We start from the raw sequence: 23,534 nt of genomic DNA on the forward strand, positions 1-23,534 counted from the left end.
CCTTGGTAAGCGCTGAGATGCCCCCGGGTGAGTCATGCGCTATACAAGAATCCATAACATAACATAACATAACAAACCGGTCCTAGGATGCTTGTTTAAAGTCCAAGGGAAGACCTGACCTGGCAGTTCAAGCTGGACTGTTCCATTGGGCGCAGGGTCAAGGCTGATTTGCATATGGCTGGGTTCAAACTGGAATGCGCATGGGGAGCAAAAATCGATGGGTTTAGGCCCAGATCTCGGTACTGGGGTGAATGTATGACATTGTTCTGCATTCTGGCCATCAATTGTTCTATTTGCATCATATAAAGGGGCACACTTTGTATGCCAACTTAAAAGAAGCCAAAGTGAATAAACAAGGAAGACAAATAACAGTGTGCTTAGAAACACATTCAAGCTTACTTCACTCACTGCCAGTTGCCTTGAGTGAAATATACTGTTTTCCTAGGCACAAAACACGTTAGCATTACGGCTCTGTTTACATTTCGTCCACCATCGCTATCTACACAATCAATAAACGCTTAATAATGCTATTCAGTTACCTTTTCCCTTCATAAATGAAGGGGAAAGAATAACTTAGAATTATTTCCAAGGTAATGCGTGACGCGGCATGCCTCACCAGTATTGAAAACGAGAACTCAGATATTATAAATTCAGGGACACCTTGAGACATTTTCTTTCAGTTGGCATTTTTTTTTCAGAGTCAAATCAAATCATTGCTACGTGGAACAAGAGTTCTTTAGAAGACCTTGCCACACATAGCATGCCACAAAATCATCAGAGTATACCTTAAAGGTATTCTTAAGGAGACCATCAATCTTTTGAGCAACTCTTAAGTCTTCCTTGACAGAACCCCATATATCCATTGCGTCTGACGAGCCTGGGAATATAGGGAGCATAACTAAAACCTTACCTGCAGCAGTGACTTCTGGTAAAGCTGCAAAAAAATCAAAATATTGTTCAGAATGTAGCGATTATGTAGTAGTTAAAGTATGAGTTGACATTTAGTTTTTTAGTAAATTAAGTGAGGCAGAATCAAAATTCGTTCATAATCATAAAGCTGTGGCATATCAGTTAATACCACAGATGTCTAGCTGGAGGACAAGTGTCTGTAGTTGAATTACTGCCTCAGTAAACTGTGAAGGCTTTGTCAGATTCTCTTATAGGAGAAAATGTACTGGAAGATCCAGTGCCTTTGTTAGTAGAATCTAAACTTCTCCCACATGTGAAGGCACTAAGGCTTATCTACAAATAGGAAACTTCCAAATGCAATCCACCCCGTCCCTGGCCCTTCTACCCTTGTCATTCTTATATCACTCCCTGGCCGTGCCACCCTCCTGGCCCCAGCCATGCTCCCTTTCCTGCCATCTTCCAATTCCCTTTTACTTTTAGTCTATATCACCATCTCAAGCTCTGTTGTGCTCCTAGTCCTCATCAATCTCTCCATCTGTGTCACACTGCCTGACCCAATCACACTTTCAGGCCCTAGAACACACCTACCAGGACAGCACAGTGCCTAAAATGCTCAGGTCAACAGGTACTTTGTAAATGTGCTAATTAAAAATGAATATAATGGTTTTATTTACAGATGGGTGGTGCACTTATGTTAAAATCATATGGAAAGTTAATGAACAATTACATTTAATGGCAAGGTTACATCTCTATTTTTGTTTACATAGGGTCCCTTACAGTGCATAGATTTAAAGAAGCAACTTGGGAATTGTGTTTCATTGCTAAAATTGTGTTTGTGTTAGTCAATCAATCAAATCAATCAAAATACCTTATTCGGTATAAAAAATACCATAAAAGTGCAGATAAAATACATCATGATGTAAAAGCAGAACAGACAGCGAGTAAAATGATACATGTACAGTCCATCCATAAATAGGGGCCCCCTCTCATGTAAAATTCATATTTAGGGCGAGTAAGAGACTAACATCACAAACCATGAAAGTTCAGGTAGAATACATCATGGTAGGGTAAAAAATCATGTCAAATCAACGGCCTTAAATGAATGTGTGTTCAATTCCACCATGATTAAAAGAACCCTCCCCTCATCCAGTTCATTATTAGGGCCTTTAATAGGCTGGCACTACAAGCCACATTTATTCACCTGATACGTCTTGTGTTTCTGAGTCTGAGAGCCGCCCTTAAAAAATGTACAGTGCAGAACAGGGTTAATGCGTCTGTGGACAATTTTAAGAACAGCAGGGCCACCTTTGCGTGTTTGAATCTAGCATTCTTTAAAACACTTTTTAAAAACAAACTCCTTGGACGTGAATAAAAGGCCATAATAAAACAAAGTGAAGGGTATCCTGCGGAGACCAATGGTCGCAGCCGCACGGGCCCTTCAACTCTATGGACGAAGTGTATCCTGCTGCGTCAGCTAGTAAGTGATGTAAAAGATTAAGCCTAAAACGTGTCATTATAAATCTGTCATGGGAATTTTGAAAATAAGATAAATAAGACTCAATACCCAGACATGATTTAGTCAGGAGATGTTCTCTAACTGATGGCTTGGCCAGATCCCTATCTTCCCTAAGTGATGTAACATACTTCTGGTACCGGTCCTTCACCAAGGCCTTATCCTGGACTAACATTTTTGTGGGATTATTAAAAAGGTCTTCACATCCTATCGCTACTAGCGTCTATTTTACGTACTTAAGCCATGGGATGTTTAGCCCCCGGTCACAGGCAAGGCAATCTGTTTTAATCTGCTTGCTAAATGAGGCCTCTGGGTTTGTCCAAATTTTGGCCCAACAGGTTAGACGTTTAACTTCCAACCTTTCTCTGACATAGCTAACGCCAGGTTCTTCATGAATAATTTGAGACGGTGTACTCTGGGGTACTTCAGATAATCGCTGAAGCTACTTATTTTCTTCGGTTTGTAAGTGCTGTGTGTCAATAAAACCCCATACCTCACTTCCGCAGAGGATTTTAGCACAGCACATGGAACTATATAGTCTCAGGATTTGCTCCGGGGACCAATGACCCAACCTTCGTGGAAAATTCATGATCGACCCGGAGCAACTCACTAGTGTGCTGCATTTCTCTTCTAATAGAGCTTTAAAATTGAGGCGTGTGTCAAATAAAATCCACAGGTATGAGAACGAGTGTGCTTTTTCCAAGTGATGAGAGCCAATTGAATAATCATATTTTTTGCTTGTTTTTTTCCCCACTTCCATAATGTACAACTTGGATAGATTGGGGGACAGGTCTAAATTCTCCATAAAGGAGGTGAAGCCGTCTATCAAGCCCTGAAGCCCTTTTGGTGTACGCGCAAGGAGAACTGCGTCATCCGCGTAAAGCAGGATGGGATCCCTCTTGAGCCAATCGGTGGAGTTAGTCAATATCTGCAGAAAATGTAATGGAAATTCTTTTTCATAACGTTCAAACTAGTTTTGGAGGGTCAATCCCCAACACCTCTTAAAGTCAGCCAGAATTTACCTCTCTCACTGTTTCCTATGTGATGGCTTATCCATCCATGTGTGCTTATTTAAGCTTGTGTGTAGGAAAGAGTGTGCGTCGGACCCCCAACACATGATAATATTTTCTAACAGAGATAGTTTGCATTTTGAGCCAGATGCCAGCAATTCTAGAACTATTTCTGGCTTGATGAGGAACACCTCTGACATAATGGTGGCAATTCTTACCATGTTGCTAGTATCAATGACAAAAGAATGCATACTCCTACCATAATGCCGCTTCTGGCATAATGGTGGAAATTTGCGATGCATTGTGAGGATGAATCCAACTTGAATGTCCATGGCATAGTTCTTTATCTTCTTGTGAACATCCATGAGACTTTGGTGCAACCGCGTATATAATGTTGGTCATATCACAGTGGTGGTTTTTGCTTTCATATTACTTATAACCATGATGTGTCTCAGTGGTGTCCACACCAACATTATTCTAGTATTGTAGTGATAATTCTTGATATAACTTGATAATCAATTATATGTTAATGCCCACTCCCAAATTCTGGTTGTGGAAATATTTAGCTAGTAATAGGAATTCCTTTCATGTGATGTTACAGATATGCACTTGTTAGTAAGTGTCTCTTTTTGTATGGTCACACCCATTCTTTGCTTGCTAATTACTAGCTTTAAACTCTTCACAGCGGGGAACTGCTGTCCAGTTGTCTGTGTATGTGCTTTGACCCCTAAACATGGTAAATTGGCTGATGCCCAATTGGCATATATATCTTTCAAGTAAAACTATAGCATATGGGCTAGAAAATACTCCAACAGCATGGTGGGTTACATGTCACCTGTAGACTGAAGCATACATGGCACCTTTCACTAGGCTTGCAATACAAATATGGTATCAGGGCTACATGTGTAGCCTGAATGCTGCAGATTTAAACTTGCAGCATGATCGGTCAAAATAATCCTTTTTGGCAGGCCGGAACCCTACTCACATATATTAAAGATATAACTAATGAGCATGAGGGATGCTTCTCCTGCCCCGTACCCATCTCTGAGGTCACAGCGCCTACAAGGTATGGTGACCTAGTATTTAAAAGCGGAACATTTAAGAATTTAACGTTGGAATGTGCTTACATTGACTATCCTCCAAAAGCTATTTTCTTTGAAGAGAGCGGTAGATGTTTCTATGAGGAAAACTACAGTACAATTAAAATACCAATTTTGGTAACTTTAGTTTGGAATAAGCTACATAGAGTCCATTCACACACTGTTTTTATTATTTATTAAAACTCCAATTCAGTGGTGGATTTGCAAGTTTGATTCATTTACAGGAAAAGTAGCTTTTTACAAGACAGCCTCACCTATTAGAATCTGCTGTGAGCTAATTAGCATCTTGCCTACTGCTACACTTCCTGACCATGCTTTCTCTTTGAAGAGGTGTGAAAACTGCTTCCAGAGCAGACACAATGGTTTTCTTTTTTTTAGCAGGAATAACTAGGTGTGAGGTATGTGACTCATCCTCTCTCAGAAAGGGCAGCAGGGGAAGGTTCAAGAAGGAACATAATTAACTTCAAAGAGACACAAGGAAAAGAGGGGTCTTTTGATCCGGGGCACAATGTGGCCATTCTGGCTCGTCCACAGAGTGTCAAGGAGGGGACTGCTCACTTCCCTAGTCACTGCCCGGGGGGGCCACCAGACTCCTCTATTTGTAGAAAGGTTCTTACATGTTGGATTTTACTAGTATGTTGAACTGTGCGATAGATTACCATAAGCCAAGCAAGATGTGCTGCAAAAGAAGGAAGGGTTGCCACTGGGCACTGTGTAACCATTGGTTAGGGAGTGTCCAGGAATGATTCTGACTCACTGGCTAGAGAATTGTACAGAAGTGGCACCACACACCACACTCTTCAGAACACAATTGGACCTGTGGAATATTAGAAGAGGGAGAAGCCTGCTGTTGGTGCCCTATGAGGAGACTCAAAGAGCTGGACCTGTCCCCACTTGCACCCAAGATTGCGATGTGGACTCCAAAAGACAGTTGGTCAGCATCCTGCATGGCTACACCCCATTAGAAGCAGAAAAAGGCCTTTCCTGGAGTGACAACTTAAACTGAACCTTGCTGATGGCTTCTGCAGAAGTGAGTTGTGATCCCTAAGAGCTATCTGTGAGGAATTGGTTTATTAGTAGCAAAGGATATGCGTCCTTCATAATTAATAAGTCCACAATTTCCCCTTTACTGCAAAATAGTACCGAATTGTAGCATTTGAGTCTCTTAGGTAGCGAAGCAGAGCAGTCCAAGGCCTACACATGGAGGTGGTGTGGACAGTAATTCCAACTGCCACAACACCCAATACGTCATTGTACAGTCAGTGTTTTTCTTATAAAAAAGGAAAAGTACTTTAGTTCACACAAACTATCAAATATTATGCATTAATTAACAAAGATCAATAAATAGACAGTCGGAAATACCTTTGGTGATAACAATAAATCTCACTACTCGCTACACAGAGCCACAGCCCAAACATTATAAAGTGAAATTATAAAAAGTCATGCTTACAAGAACAGTATATTTTATACTTGTGGGGTCCCCCCTCAGACAAAGCGTGTAAGCCTATTTAGTAAACCATTGCAGACTCAATGACATGTGAACATGAGTCCTATTTTTACACTGTTGCCAAAGCAGCTATATGGCCAACCATCAGAAGTCCCTGCACTGCAGAGACCATGTGCAGAAGTAAAATCCCATGGAGGGCGTCAAAACATTTAAAAATGCCCCTTGGGGGAATTCATCCAATCCCCAGGGAGGCTTAGGTTAACTTTAGCAACTTTTTCTGAGAGTGGCTGCTGCACTTCCTGTAACTCCCACAATGTGCCTCCAACTCTTTGTGGTACCCCTGACCTCTATGGTGCACCACAAAAGCCAAAAAGAAACATTATGGAACACCTCATAAGATTTTGGAGTGCTAGTGTAGCCTGAGGCCATGCATAACAAATGAGCGGTCAACTCTGTGCCTCAAGCTTTGCAACCTCGCTCCTCAAGTTTCATTTTTTTAAACCAAGTACCGATGTCCATTCAATCACACAGTAATGCAGTTGTTGAGGGTTGCAGAGTGAGTTCCAAGACCACAGTGGCTCCTGTCACCTTTCCATGCCAGCACAAAGCTTCTAAAAAGACAGCACGGGAGCCAGCATTGTCCTGTCCCACGCACATGGAGAGCGGACAGGGAACAGCTGATGGGTGTGTCTGTCACCCTTCAGAGATGGGTACGGGACAGGAGAAGCATCCCTCATGCTCATAGGTCTCCTATCTCCCTTTCAAGCCTACTTGATATGGACTTTGGTACAGAAGAGATGGAGTTCCCCGGGACAATTCTAATTGTGTCATGCCCTGAGGAATGGGGTCGCTGGGCCCAAGATTTGCTTGGATGGCACCAGACATGCCCCATAAAAAAATATTCTTGCCCTCCCCCCAGAGCATTTGGAGAAATTCGGGTAGAGAGCTATGCACTGGGCTTCCCGCCTGGTCCTGCTAGGGGCCAAGCTTCAAATGCCATTTTCTCCTGTCACATTTTAATGACCTATGCCTTTTTTTGTCATATTTCTCCTGATGGCGTGCTCTAGCCATCAGAAATGGTTTCTACAGGCCTCTTGAACTCTTATCTTTGCTTTTTTAATGACATTGATTTAAAGTGCTCCTGTTGCTGAACCCGTTCTTTGTCCAGACTCCTGGTACCTGCCTTCATCCGGAAGATTCTTCAAGAGCCCCTCTGTAGCCCAACAATAGAGTATCCTCTCTGCTGCACTTTTCAAGTACCATGGCTTTGCGCATCTTGAAGGGCACCTGTGTATCAGCAGCTGAGTCCGTGGGCCCACTCTTCACGGTGGGTCACTCAGCTGCAGAACTGGTCCACAAATAGATCCAGGGGAACCTTCCAAGGTCTCTCCAAGCAGGTCCATCCCTCTGCTGTCTGTCAGAGGGCATAAGGGTAGGCCAGAGCCATATGCCCCTGAGAAACACTCCCAGTCATTCGGTGCCAGATGGAGCCATTCAGTCTATTCTTCCAGCTGGACATTCTTTCGCCATCCAGGCCCAAAAGTACAAACACATTTCTCCATAGGCACAGAACAGGTAACACCTTCTGATACATCAGTACCACAGGTCCCCAATTTGAGTTGCATCTCATTGAGATTGCTAAGGGCTTTAAAAGAGCCCTTAGCATATACACTTCCAAATATCCATGTGGGACATTGGAGTGCCTAATATACATATGCTTCATGCACATTACAAATGTGTAGAGACAATGACTTCACATGCACAGTTCACCTTTGTGAATGTCAATAACCTACTGAATTTCATGTAAATATGTTTTCAAAACATAGGTCATGCTTAATACACAGAACACTTGGGTCATTTGTGTATTCCTCTTGCCCCTAAACAATTCAATGTTTGGTGTGTCTATGTAGGTGTTACATGGTGATTGAAGGGTGACTATCGAATTGACTGAAGAGTGCACGTATTGTGGCATGTATACCAGTAAATACATTTAGTCAGTGTGAATACATATTCCCTACTCAGACCTAACATTAAGTACTTTTTTCTTTTTAATTCCATCTAAAAGACACCTTTGCTACGCACAGCTTATAACATGAATGAGTCAAATCCCTTCGGATATTGTTTATTGTAAGGGCCTATCACATTTTGATCAGCCCACTTTATACCAGGATGTAGTGAATGTGGCCTTTTTAATGTCCATTTCATTTCCACACTAAACTTAATTTATGCATAAGGATAGGACGCTCCTTATAAATGGGGATGTGGCATAGTGGTTCTTTTAGAGCTGGACTGAAAACCAACATCAACACTGGCAAAAATGTTCAAACCAGCCCTGCTTTTCTTCTGCTTCTTCCTCTTCTTCTGCTTCATCCACTTCTTCTTCCTATTCTTCTTCTTCCTCCTCCTCTTCTTCTTCTGCTTCTTCTTCTGCTTCTTCCTCTTCTTCTGCTTCGTCCACTTCTTCTTCTTCCTCTTCTTCTTCTGCCTCCTCCTCTTCTTCTTATTTTGCTTTTTCCTCCTCTTCTTCTGCTTCTCTCTCTCTCTCTCTGCCTAACCCTGTGCCTGCTGTAATAATACATGTGGAAGCTCATCTTGAAAAGTGACAAAGGCACCAGGAGTGGGCTCCTGCCTTTTAAAAAGTGACAAAGGCACCAGCCCATCGGGGAAATGCCTGGTGAAAAACAAGGACCTGAAGACTTTCTTCGAATTATCGGGGCACTTTGCTGCCTCCAACCCTGCCTGGACACATGGAATGGCATGTTCTAGAAGTATAGAAGTCAGACTCTGTCCTTACTCAGACGGTCCCAGGGAACTGGCCTCATGATATGGCCATAGGCACTCACAAATGAAGCAGTGGCTGCAGACCCTGACTTATGAATAGCTGGCACCTCTTCCCATATCCTGTAGCAGTGGAGAGGCCCTCTGCTTCAAAAGGCAGCGGCCACGAGCATTTAACCCTGCTATGTTTCTAGAGTCAGTGTGAAATAATGTTAAGAAACAAAATTGAACATGACTCAGTAGGAACATCAAGCCTGTGGTAGAACAGGTTTGTGAACAGCTTCAACAAACCTTCAAAGTGTGCATTTAATTTCAAAAAGAAAAAAACAATGATCACAACCGCAATATAACTTTCTCCCTGCTGTTGGGAACCATTGTTTGTTTACCCTGAATGGAATAGCAGACTTGGTCATGGATTCTATGTGTCTGGAGGAATGCTTGAATAGTGCAGATGCTTGTTGGTGGAAAGGGTGAGGCCCTCTGATGCATTCACCTCCGACAGTGATTGACTATTAAAAGTGACTCCAACAGTGGTCAGTCTGCTGTTTCACTACTGCTAAGTTAGACGGCAGGACAATCACAAATTTATGGTGGATCTCTCAAGCCATAAACCTCTTTCTGCAAGTATAAAAGGCACATTTAAAAAGAAACATTACAGCATAAATACTGTGGTTAGACTACTGGCACATTCTCACACGTTTTTCAACATTTTACATCTATATAATAAGCTCAATCTCACTCAAACTCTGTGAGCATGAGAGAAAGTATAAGTGTTTCACTTTCTTTCAAATGTACACTACATCACTCACGTTTAGCAAATTAAATACAGACTACCTCCAAGACTGAAAAGTGATGTTGACTAAAGTCAGAACTAGGAAAAACTGCTAAACACGACATCGGGCCTTACAGCAGCTATGACATATTGTGTCATGTTTTCACCTATCCCACAGAGAAGCTGTTGACACACTTTGAATAGGTGCATATAACTTCATTATGCATTAATAAATACTGGTGTGACTGCTTGGCCTGGTTCCTGTTAGGCCTTCTGACTTGTAAGCAAAATGTCTTCTGAACTAGACACTTGTCCAATCAGTGACAAAATAAACTGCCACCAAAACAACAAAAAATGTTATCCTCCAAAATTTGATCACATGTATATGGATGCTTATCATTGTATCTCTGAGCCAAGGAAAAAATGGAAGCTACAAAAGGGAAACAACTTTTATTAGAGACAGTCCTTATCATTAGACCACAAGAAGGTTAATGTTAGACCATAACTTATGCTACTTCTAGTAGAAAGCAACATTAGGATGGCCCTGAAAATAAGAAATCAGAAGAAATTAAATATCATACATTATCTCTCACAATACCAGTCAGAATCCTGAGAACCCATCTGCCAAATGAATCTGACACCCTCACTGGAATGACAATGCCAGCCTTAACTCCTAGAAACTCAGAAGAGAAATATTAGCTCTTTACATTAAATTTAGCTTTATTTTAATATCTGGCAAACCTTTGGAACTCACTTTTGGGCAGACGGATGTATCACACACTTTCTCTCTTCCTTTCCATCAGATAAAGGGTAACATGCCTGTACAAGATTTTGACTCACTTAGCCTCATTGTGGCAAGAGCCCAGAGATATGACTTTTTTTTCTATCATCCTAACATACCCACCACTGTCTTACCGAATACAGTGAATGTGCCAGATCACTGCAACAGTACTCCACACAAAGCAACCTCTGCCATACTCTACACCCTTATTACCACGATTCCAGGCCTACAAATATGAGATCTAAGGCTAAACTATCCTGTTGTAGCAGTCTTATCAGCATTACCCAGACAGGAAACAGTTCCTTCGTGCAACACAAATATGAGATTATAGGTACCCTTTGAAACTACAGCTGTGGAAGATTTAACTCTGCTGACATCTCATCTCTACTACTACACAACAATGTGCACATCCTTGGTTACTGAAATCAGGATCTCCACCTTAAGCCCCATGCCTTAATCTTCCACAGCTTTATACAATTCCAAATTCTGGAGGTGAAATTGCTATTAATTACACTTACTCCTTCTCTTGTAATCGTTGTAATACTTATAACTTCTCTACTTCCTCGGCCTTTATTGCAGATATCTCTAACACGTTCCCAATAACCAGCAGACTTCACATCATATATGGCCCCCCCAGGAACAATAATATTTGTTGAATAACTCGTTGACTACATGACAAATCAATGTTTTCCCTCTACTGAACACATATTTCCCAAGAGGTTTATTGTCCCAATGGTGCAGAATATCACATAAATCTCCAATTTTAAATCCTTTGGTAAGAAAATGATTTATCCTAATTCCATGTGCATTATGCTCACCAGTAACAACAGCTGAAACCAACACAACTACATTGATCAAACTAGCCCAAGTAATCTCATCATCCCCTTTACTATTTTACTGTCAGCTTTGACTTCTCACAACTCAATGTCTTATCGATAGTTAAAGACATCAATGACATTGACAAAATTCAATTTGATTTTCCTATCCAGGTTATCCAATTTTCTAACTCCCGGACCTTGAGAATAATGATCTTCGCCTTCAGTACAATAAGAAACGTGTAGGTGCATTAAATGATCTAGCATTGCTAACACCCAAAATCAGAATGATTGAAAAAAAAACGGCAGCTGCGGTCCATGCAGGTAACAGTGGTGAGGCCAAATAGGGGATTTCAAGGGACAATGCTGAGGGAAAATTAATTATTTCTTTGATTTTCCCTCTGCATCGCCCCTCGAAATCAGCCCCCAAGCGGCCCCACCGCTGTTACCTGAACGGATCGCAGCTGAAAAACATGCTTGAGGTTTAACGAAGGAGGTAAGAAGATGTGGTGGAAAAGATCCACCCTTACCACTAGACTGTCCTCACTACACATTTAAAGGAAATTTCCCGACATTCTTAGCCAATGGAAAATCCTCCTTCTTGAGATAAAGTCTCCAAAAAGCAATACATGAAACCTAATATCTTTCCAGTATCTTATAAAAGAAATCTATAAAAACCCGTCTCATTTTTCATTTAAAATCAAATTGCAATTACGTACCTAGGCATTTTGCCAGAAAGGTGAAAGGCAGCAGAGATAGTACTGACAGCTTCCTCCCGGTTCGAAACTAAAGAGAACACCCTCATAAGGAAAAATTAAATATTCATACCCAACTTTGTCCTTTCACTGAAATAGACATTAAAATTGCATTTTGCCAACAAAAAGTCTACCCAATACCCAACTGAACCTGTACAGCCCTTCTTTGCTAGAAAGGATGCTGATTCACTGATTCCTACTTGGCTTGAGATTATTCATGTTTCTCTCAACCAAGGCTATTCCTTGTATGGCCTCACAAGTCAACATGCTTGCCTCTCATAAAAACAAATGTGTCCTTGAATTTATAGAAATGAGTAAACAAGATTTGAGTGCATGCCACTATATTGCGCTTGATACAATAACATTGCTTCCACTACAACTCCTACCACTACATTACTATTCTTACATCCAGTTCTGCTTATTGTGCAAAGTAGTGGTTGGATCGATATAGTGGATGCAATATTTTTGTTGTACCGATATTACAAATGTAATATACTGGTGGAAGATGAGTCTGACATCTTTTACAGAAATAAGAGATATGTCATCATTCAATAAAAAAAATGTTTTTAGAGAGCTATATATAGCGCAAACTCGACCCGAAAGTATCAGTATATTTTTGTTAGGCACAGGGAGGTTAAGTGATTTGCCTAGAATCACAGGATGTTGAACGTTGTGCCGAGAATCTAACTCGTTTTCCCAGCTTCAAGGACACCTGTTCTAGCCATTAGGCCACATCCTCTCCCAAAAAGAAAGAGAGACTTACCTCTGAAAACCACTTACTTGGCTACACTTCAATCATGTCACGCCACAGAAAGGTCAATGCCGAAATATGTTGATGACACTGCAGATTTTTGACAAAGGCTTAGCCTTCCTGATTGCACTTATTCATCTGCAGCATGTAATACTATTAATTAACATATCTTTTAATAATCTGTGGTCTCTATTACAAGTTTGGGGAAAGTTATGGTTTGGCCAGAAATTGAGTTTGAAGCTAAATCAGGAAATTACAAGAAATTCAGGATTAATGCACACCCATTTTACCCCCACCCACAAGATATTTGACCAGTTAAAACTTGGTGAAATCTCCAGGTATTTTTATAGCCCCAAAAATAGGGAAGAATGGGGGAATTGGTTGCGGTAATCCCCATCCTCTCAAAGCCTGATATTTTTCTAAATTAGCATAGTGAGCATCCATTCTTTCTCTGCTGATTCCTCTACTATTTAACCTTTGTATTTAGTTCCCAGGTGAGATATTTTCTAAGTTTCATACTGCCCTCCATCATTTTGCATATGACATACAGCTCTATCCAAGAATTTAAAGCACTTAGTGCTTTAATGTCCTCCTCGCCTGCCTTGCCACCAAATACAGATGGATGTTTCTGATTATTCTACTCTATAACTCAAAACTGATGAAGTATAAAAAATATGAACACAAATGTAGGAACTAAACACATTTTCTAAGATTATGACTGCAGGTAAGTCGCACATCTTTATGCAGGGCACTGCCCTATATATGGAACATTTTGCCTAGAAAATTGCAAACAAATCTAAGACTTCAATGGGCGTTGTTGTACAACATTATCCTATTGTCCTACAAAAGTCCCTGCATCAACTGCCCAAGCTCTTTTGCTGCCTCAGATTGAGTTCAGAAATGGTTTACTCACTGGACTGTCTAAGGTATGTATATCTCTTATCAGAACCACCTATTATTCTGTAGCTACACTGGCAATTAACACAGGGACATTTAATTGGATTTCTCTTGACCTTACATCCCTTCAGCGGCTTTCTTTTAAAACTCACTCAACACATAAAAGAGAATGCATCACCTATTAGAATTTGCTCCATCACTCCCCTTCATAGGTCTCACAGAAATGTGAGATATCAGTTAAAAATGAATCACTCAGAAGTCCCTTGCTAGGAGACCACACTACATGCTACAGCAAAAAAACACTCTAAAAATGTGTTTCTCTGGAAACACGACAATATAGAAATCTGACCAAAACATAAAAAACCTTTACTTTCCATTGATATCATTGAAATCTACATGAAAAAATCATTTTATACCATGACTTAACCACTACTTTCTTCCAGACCAATAATGTAATTAAAATGTTATCGCATATTGCCTTCCTGAAAACAAAATGAATGCCCACTTTACTTTCCCCTTTTGTCTTAGGTATTAAATGTTATATTGATGTTGTTTTGTCCTTGAACAATAAGCATCTGCCTTTCAATTACCTCGAGTCAATACTGAAAAGACCTTGGAGCACTTGCTTTTACTTTCACTGCAACACCATTATAACTCTCTAATGAGAACTATAAATAGATAGATTTTCTTTCGGCTGCATTATAGCTCATGGAAATACATAGGGCCTCCTTCAATCTGTGTTCACTGCTAAGCATTTTTTTAAGGAAACAAGGGAAGCCAAAGGCAATTTACTAGGGACCTTGGGTAGGTAATTGTTGCTGAAGACAGTGGACCCTAGACAACAGGTAAACTAATCAACATATGCTAAATAGACACTATGTTCTTTGTCCAGCCGGACAGAATTTATTTCAAGAATATGCTTTTTTATATACAATTAGTGACAAAATTCAAGTGGAGCGCAACCTGCGACCCACACATACAAAACAAAAAATTAGAAGGGAGTAGGTTCAGGCAAGGGGGGGAGGTCTGTATTATAGTGTATTTTAGACAGACTTGATTTTTGTATTAGTACCATTGCGCATTACACCCCCAATATTTAGTGCCATATGGTACAATTGGTGTCGACGTTTCGATCCCTCAACTTAGATACATGGGATCATCTTCAGGACAGTAAATTAGAACATGCCTGCATGCAAACAATAATCTATTTGGCAACCCAGAAGTTTCTGGGGGCCTGCAACTCTCGATTAGCGTGCAGGTTCTGGTTGCGAGTGAGTCGGGCTCGTAATAAGCCGTTACGGCCAAGTTCTGCGTTATGGCCAAGGGGGCAGATGCCCGATAATAGGGCGGCGATGGGTTATTTGAGTACGAGGTCCAAACCCATGCATCAAGTGATGGAGTTAGAATCAATGGAAGAAGCCGTCGCGGGTTGTGATTACGGCAGGCGACCGAGTGAATACTAGAGAGGCGGCTTGTTAGCACGGCTCCAGCAGGATACTCGCGGTCATAACATAACATTCCTTTTGTTATAGGTTTACTAGCATATACAGGTTCAAGCCGAAAACATACCAAACTTAATGTGATCTACAATCAATTCAATAAAAATCTTTATTCCACATAAAATTGTTGTACACAATATCCAGTGTTTCATGTACCATAAGCCCTAACAGTAGAGAGTATGGAGTCATTAGCAAACACCAAGTCAAATAACCTCTGAAATAGAAATGTACGTTATGGCTCAAACTGGCAAACAAACTAAGCTCATGGAATAATGATAACTCACCTTGTAATCACATTCTGGTATTTCATTCCATTTAAAAGATACCGCACAAATATCCAGAGAGGCAGATACTGCTATCCGATTACAACTAAAATCTTTGAATCAATGGTAATTATCAAAGCACTGAGAATTTCCCCGGGTAATGCTGCATGTGTATGAGCTCAGAATATCTCTATCATACTTGTTGACAAGATTTCAGATAAAATTAGTATAGGTGCTAAATATACAATGAATCACAAACGTACTTCTCTGTATATGCCTACGACAAAATTTGGTGAAGAATTCATCATCTGAGACCTCAAGCTCCATATGATATATTTTCTGATAATCACCCACGTTCTTCTCCTGCTCCCTCTAGAGGAAACCATTTCCCTTGACACCAATTTCGAAAGACAACCCGTGGAGGAATGACTAAGGTCTCAAAATGAATTAATTTCGGCAAAGATGTACTTCTGTTCCATCTGGTTTCTTCCTAACTGCCTTCCAATGACCACTGCAGCAGTTGATTTCCGTAATTTTAAAGAGATTTTACACAGGACATTGATATTTTCAAGATTTCCATTGCATTAAAAATAAACCAAAACCCTGCAGGTTCACCATTCCTGTGATGTATGCGATTCTCAATAGGTCGCAAACCGAGATCAACCTCATGAATATTAATGAGGTAGGTGTCATAGGTAAATGAAGTCCAGATGTAGCCAGGTAGTAAGTTCCAAGAAGGTAGTTTATTAATCCAGTTCCAAGTAAAGTAGAAGGTAGATAAGATGGCACTCCACACATAACCAAGCAACAATGGATTCCGTGACATCACCACACATTCCAACACTCATCCTAATTGAGCAGCAGGGAAGATGTAAGTGAAAGAAAGGAGAGGTGACAATCAAGTCACAACAGTAGATCTATTTGGGAATCAATAAATTTGTTGAACACGCATTTGTACATCGCAGTTTGCGATTACCAAATAGCGAATCGATAACATTTGCTATTTAGAAAGCACAAACCTTAGGATACATACATCTGGTTCCTGATCTAGATGAACTACTTGGAGAATTCTACAAGACATTTAAGCATATTTTAATCCCCCGCTTAATAAATGTCAATACTGAAGTGGTGTGGACTGGGACCATCCCTCCATTAGGCTGTGATCATATTGTTGCCTAAACCTGGTAAAGACTCTGCATACTGCACCTCATACAGGCCACTATCGTTAATAGACCTTGATAATTAAATACTGGCAAAAATAATTGTCGCACAACTCTCCTTGCTAATGGAATCTGATCTCACATATTCAGTCTGGCTTTGCTCCTCACTGATCCACTTCCATCGACCTGTGCAATGTTTTTGCAGTACTTGATCAGATGACCACACACATTCCTGCAGCAAAGTTTTTTCTAGACTTGGAAAAGGAGTTTGATTCATTAGAGTGTGCATTCCTTTCCCAGGTGTTGGAAAGATGTGCCACCTAAAAACTTTATTGTGCGCATTAAATTACTGCATGCAAATCCGATGGCCCGCATCCTACCTAATGGCTTCCAAACAGACCCTATCCCAATTTCTAGAGGCACCAGACAGGGATGCCCCTTATTACCTTTACTGTTTGTGCTGGCTATGGATTCTCTGGTCAGCCAGCTGCAGGAACTCCATGCCCATTGAGGCCTGATCTTCTGTGCACGGCCCCTCCTTTTGTCTATGTATGCGGATGATATTTTGGTGTTTGTTTGCGATCTTGCATCCCACATATCTGCCATCATCTGTGCGATTATATAGTTAGGTCATTATTCTGGCCTAGCCATCAACAGGGCAAAATCTTACACTTACAGCATCGACCTTACCCGTTCCCCTTGATTACCCCATTTGGTGGGTAAATGACACAGTCAAATATTTAAGGGTGATATTACATCAAGATAGACGATTGTCCAATAAAATTATGTACTTGCACTAAAATGTCGAGAGGCTTAGGTGGACCTATGGGTCAAGTTGCCTCTATTCATGTCAGGTAGAATCGCCAGTATCAAGATAGTGGTCCATTCCTGTTTTCTTTACCTCTTTGTCAATATCCCCATTTCACTTCTGCGCATCTTTTTTCACATGCTTCGCAGCATTTTAACTAAGTTGTTCTGGGCTTCAAAACAACCACGTGTTAGTTGGCATACTCTTACATTGCCCTATAAGGGGGATGGCTTAGAAGTTTCTTACCTGGAGCTGTATTATCCTGTGGTGCAATGTCATTATGTAAACACTGGTATCATCCTGACACCAGACTCCCTAACTTGCAGCTGAAGTGGGTTCTAGGCGGTAGCATAACCCTACAGGTGCTCCTACTGGTGGGCCTTCATAAGGACACATGCGCAGTGAAAATGAGTGCAACAATCTGCTGGGCCTGTAAATGACTGAGTGGGCGACAGGCCCCCCTACATAATAGTACCCAGCCATAACCATTTTCAACAATCCCCTATTACGTTTAACTGCAGCAATGGTTTGCAACCCTGGAACAGCTTATTGATGGAGGTACTCCCCACCTTTGCACTGTTTCATCTGCCTCTGGGAGAGACATGCTGCCCTGGGTTGTAAGCCCAACTTTCCTGACAAGCCCCCAGACTTTTCCCCCTTGACCTTGATTATACTCTGCACAGAACCCACTAAATGGGTTTACCTCCTTTATAAACTCTGCTTCATTGTGTGTACCAATATACCAGATGGCTCCTGAACTGCCTGGAGCAGAGAATCAGGAATGGACATCACCAGGCCCCAGTTGACATACTGCTGCAGGCTAATCAAACTAATCTCATTGCAACGCAAGCATAAACGCATACACTTCAAACATTTTCACTGTTTATATTTCACCCCTGCCCAGAGAGCCAAAGTAGACCCTTTCTGATCACATCTTTGTCTGTAGTGTCCCATGACTATGCAGATTTTTTTCTCCTGGCGTGGGATTGCCCTGACATACAGGCCTTTTAGGGGGAAGTTACTGACATAATAGCAGATATGAATGAGTTCCGACTAGACCTTACACACCTGGCTATCATGCTGGTCTTTGTAAAATAGACACCAAAAGGAGTGCATAGATTCATTGTGATAGCTCTCCTAATGGCATAGAGATGCATAGCAATGTGCTGGGGAAGCCCAAAGGTGCCATGTAAACAGGACCGGATTGAAGAGCTGGTGCATTGCAATATCCAATGTGAAATTTATATGCAGTTACAGCCCACATCCTCCTGGCCTAGGGATATCTGGGGCCCCTTGACAATTTATTCGGCCCAAACCAGAGATTCAGAAACCCATTCCACTATGCAGGATAAAAATGAAAAGTCAGCCCCTACCTCTCTCTCAAATGACTGATACTACTAACATACCACCTTTAGCTTACACCTTTACTCTTTGTTTGCTATTCAGCCTTTCACTATCCTGGAGAGATAGCTCTTTCGAGGTTGCTAGAGTTGTGTTTGATGTGAATTTGTGTTTACGGTATCCTCCATCCTGCAACATATTATGAGGTAACCTGAATATACTTTGGCATGTACTTGTATATGTTTGTACACATAATAAAAACGAATAAATAAAATTAAACATTTCAAAACCGGTTTCTCTCAGACAGGAATAAGATTGTTGAGATGAACGGTGAAGAACGTCAAAAAGCATATACATGGCCACCATGTATGAAAGCGAAAAAAAAAAAATATATATATATATATATATATATATATACATATATATATATATGATAAAGTACCCCGCCATACATTGTAAAGATATTGAAAGTCACCTAGAGGTTCCATGATCATATAGAGGAAAGAGGCTGAAGGCTGAGTTCCTTCATAAGGTTATGAAACTCCGATGTAACTTGAAATATCCCTTTCATGTACTGCAGAAGGTACTTTATTCCTTATAATACATGGTCATGCCATCACCTCTCCCACAAACCACTTAAAACTTTGTTGCATTGGTCTTTCAAATAAAAGAGAGACAATGTTTCACAAAAATGAAAAATCTAAATTGAGTCGTTAGTGCAAAACTAAATACATCATAAAAAATGTTCGATATTTGTTGCAAAAAGATAGAAGAATCAGTTTAATACAAATCAGATTTTTTTAAAGGCACAGTAACTCAGAATGTACAGAGATATGCAGAAAACTTCTGCCTTTTCTATAATTGCGTAAGGAGTACATAAAATAAAAATATTGCCAGAAATATCTCCTTTCTGCTTGTCACTGTACAGCGAGGAAAACATCACAAGAAAGCTAAGGCATGTTTTGTTATATTGTTTAAGCAGCTGCTTTAAGTATGCTCCATAACTTGACCCGCCTTTCCTCTCGGCTGCTGGGACTGGCAGCAGCCATTATGACTCAGAACTCAACTGTAATATTTTAGTACAGTTGAGCAACTTTATAATTTCTTTAAAATATGTGATTTGGTGCATCACAAGTTGGACATTGTAAAGAAATACGAAGCACGTTTGTACAAAGGAATTGCAGAGTCCCATGTATTCTAGTGGTATAGTGAACATTTCTTCTTATAACACATTATTACTAAAGTAACAAGTTACTTACCTCCTGTTATGCTTTTTCGGCAGTATCTACCTGTAGATTCCTCACCTTTTGAATACACCCATGCTCCAGCTTGCATGGAAACTTTTCTGATAGCTTTCCCATGTCAACAGGGTGTATTGGTACCTACATGGCTCCACACATTGCACCACGTGATGTCACTGGAGACATAATGAGACCCCATTGGTGTGCTGACTTCGGTTTCCATCCATTTATTTTTATGACTTTGAGACAAGCAGATGGATCATCAAAATTGTATGTGCAGTTTTTAGTCTAAAAAATCAAAGTTTTAAAATATTAATCTGCACACATTAAAAATATACATATGCAGACTCCTTTGGTATATACAGTATGCTACGAGGGTGGGACGGTGAAGACCCTGCATGTAGATACTGTATCCACAAGAAAAAAGGTTACCTAAGGTAAGTAACTTATTCCTCTGATGGATACATCCACATGTGGATTCCTCACCTTTTGAGTAGTATCCAAAACCAGTCCCAGGACCCACACCCGAGGCAGTTGCATATCTGTCTATAAAACAGAATGAGCGAAGTGACTGTCCCACCTCACTTTGGAACAGCAGTGTGTAGCCCAGGTAAGCGCAGTGGGCAAAGTGGGTGTGGGGCAGGGTGGAGGGGGAGGGGGGGGAGTCGACAGACGATGCAATAGGTATAATTAAATAAATAAATAACACATATTATGTCGTCTGTCGGCTTCCCCCCTGCCCCGCCCCACCGAGCTTACCTGTGCCGCTTGCTGCTGCTTTTGAATCTAAACTGTAAGGCTTCATGAAAGTGTGAATGGAGACCCAAGTCACTGCTTTACAAGTATCTGTAACCAGAACCCTCTATCCAGCGCAAAGGAAGAAGATTTAGCCCTACGAGAAAGAACATTAGTACCTTCAGGAGGCTCCTTGTGTGCCTTGGCGCAGCAAATCTTGATACTAAGGATAATCCACCTCGATAGAGTCCACTTATGAACTGCTTTCCCCTTTGTTTTTCTAATGTACCCCACAAAGAGTTGGTCCCACTTTTCCTTGCATGTTGATGTACCGATTCGTTGTAGTGTTGCCCGTCAAGATTTGGACTGACTGGCAGGGAAGAGAGGAAGGCCTTGGGAGCCTGACATATCAACCAGAATTCTAACAGATTGAAAGGAAACAACTCTTTCTCTGAGGACTAAAGGCCTCGGATCTCCAGATGAGCTCTCCACCCTAGAGTGGAGGCATCCGTTATGACTGTGGACACTGGATAAGGATAATGAAATGGTTTTCACTGAGAGAGATTGCCAGTAACATTCAGCATTGAAGATCCACTGCAGTGTCCCTGGACATCTTGATACAGGCTCGAAGATATCCATTGTTTTGAAACCAATGCCTATGAAGGCACCACTGGAGGACCCTCAAATACTAGCATTCATGGGTGGCCAACAGTATGCAATAGGTTAGCAGACATAGCAAGCGTAAAAGCTTTTGGACTGGAGTAACGGCTTTATCCCAAAACATCGGGATCATAGCCTGAATATTGTGCTCCCTTTGAGGAGGAAGTGAGGCTCAATTTATAGCTGTATCAAGGACTGCCCCTAGAAACTAGGTGTGCTGGGAGGGCTCCAGGTGAGATTTGGGCTTGTTAACAGAAAAGCCCAGTTCAAGCAAACAGACAAGTTGTTACCTGCATGTGATGCAACACCAACTCTGGTGATTTGGTCCTTATGAGCCAATCATCTGTGTAAGGGAATACTGGATATCCTGACCTTCTGAGATGGGCCATGACCACCACCAACAACTTCATGAAGACCCGAGGAGTGGAAGTGAGGTCTAATGGTAGGATCACAAACTGATAATGTTGGGACCCTATCTTGAAGCAGAGATACTTTCTGCGCGACTGCAGATAGGGATGTGGAAGGAAGCATTCTGCAAGTCGATAGACACCATCCAGTCTTCTTTCTAAAGCACAGAAGGACCTGAACTAGGGTCAGCATCTTTAACTTTTCTTGTTTGAGAAACCAGTTCAAAATCCTGTGGTCCAGGATCAGATGTAAACTGCTGTCCTTTTTGGTAAGCAGGGATTAACGCAAGTAGCATCTCTGACCTGGATCCAACTCCACTGCGCCCTCTTGAAGTAGGAATTGGACCTTGTTTTGGAGGAGCCGGAGATGGTCTATGGAAAGTGAATTTGATCGGGTGGAAAGGGTGGGGGGAAATTTTGGATGGGTAGCGCATACGCGTTTTCTACTATACTTAACTCCCAAAGGTCTGATGCTATGGGCCTCCATTGATTCGGAAACTGGGACACTCTTCCTCCCACATATAAAGCAGTCTAAGATGGGAAAACTAAGACTGGTTTTCTGTGTTGTTAACAGAGAGGGCTAAGGTGGAAGATGGGGGGGGGATGGCCCACTGTCTACCTCTACCACACTCTCTATAAGACTCATAGAGGGGATTACAGCTATTCTGCTGTTGGCGCCATCAAAACAAAAAGCCTCTGGAGAAGCCTCGAAATCTTTTGAGTTGCACATAATTCTTAAGCTGAGACTGAAGCCTCAAGGAATGAGCCATTGCCTTGCTGACCATGAAACATTCTAAAGTAGAATATGCCATTGATCTGAATAAGTGAGAGCCATCAAAGTGCAAATCCATAACAGTGTTATGTAAATCTGGTGAAAAGCCAGAACCCCTGCATGTCTTTGGGTTGAAACTGAAGTGCCCATCGCCCTTGCCACAGAATCAGCCATATCCAGTCCCAACTGGATACCCTGGGGGGTGCAGCTTGTCCATCATTCAATAGTTCCGAAAGATGACCTTGTATGTCGTATGGCAGTTTAGGAACAAAATACTGCACTGAATCCAGCAGTGCATGATGCATCTACCGAGTAGACAGGTAGCATTAGTGGATTTTAGAGCCTCGTTTCCAGATCAGAAAATCTTTTTAGCCGACTGCCTCATCTTCTTGGACTCCATATCTGCAGGTAAAGTGGGGAATGGACCTGGGGTCAGCTTTGATGAGCATGAGGCTTGAACTACAAGACTCTGGTGCAGGATGAGAGGACAAGAAGAGAGAATCTCCATGAACTGGCTTATATCGTCTGGCTCTTAGCCTTGAAACAGCGATGGCTGTCGTTTCTGCTAGATAGCCAAGATTTGCTCTGTCAAAACCTCACTGAAGGGTAGCAAAGGTTCAGAGGACTGTGAAGAGTAATGGGCATCTGAACCACACAGTCCTTGCAGGTTTTAAAACCCAACTTCGATAGCAGCAAAATTTTCCAAAAAACTGCACTTTAAAAGAAAAAAAACATTGAAAACTCAAAAATTTCCAAAAAGAATGGAAAAAACCTGTACGCATCAGACGTACAGAAAAAAGGGAACTAACGTCCAGGAGCTCCTCGTGCAGGTAAGAGCAGTGGGGCAGGATGGGGGAGACTCGACAGATGACGTCGAGGGAAAGTTATTTAATTTCCCCTCGTCGTCGTCTGTCGAGTCCGCCCCCACCCCGCCTCGCCGCTCTTACCTGCAAGGGCCGCACCTGCTAATGTCAGCATGCCGACGGTGTCTCTTTATGACTCCAGTGACATACCGAGGTGCCGCATGCAGATATCGAAGCCCCCTGTTGACGTGGGAGAGGAGATAAAAAAGTTTACATCAAAGCTGGCAAATGGGAATATTCAAAAAGTGAGAAATCCA

At 41.5% G+C, this 23,534-nt stretch overlaps 1 protein-coding gene across 1 annotated transcript in view; it reads right to left on the bottom strand.

Moving 5' to 3' along the window:
• Positions 1-23,534, bottom strand: part of LOC144752596 (VPS10 domain-containing receptor SorCS1-like) — a 1,975,184-nt gene that overhangs the window by 349,769 nt on the left and 1,601,881 nt on the right. The window lies entirely within an intron of this gene.

The sequence above is a fragment of the Lissotriton helveticus genome, chromosome 5_1 (assembly GCF_964261635.1).
Source record: "Lissotriton helveticus chromosome 5_1, aLisHel1.1, whole genome shotgun sequence".
Classification (NCBI taxonomy): domain Eukaryota; kingdom Metazoa; phylum Chordata; class Amphibia; order Caudata; family Salamandridae; genus Lissotriton; species Lissotriton helveticus.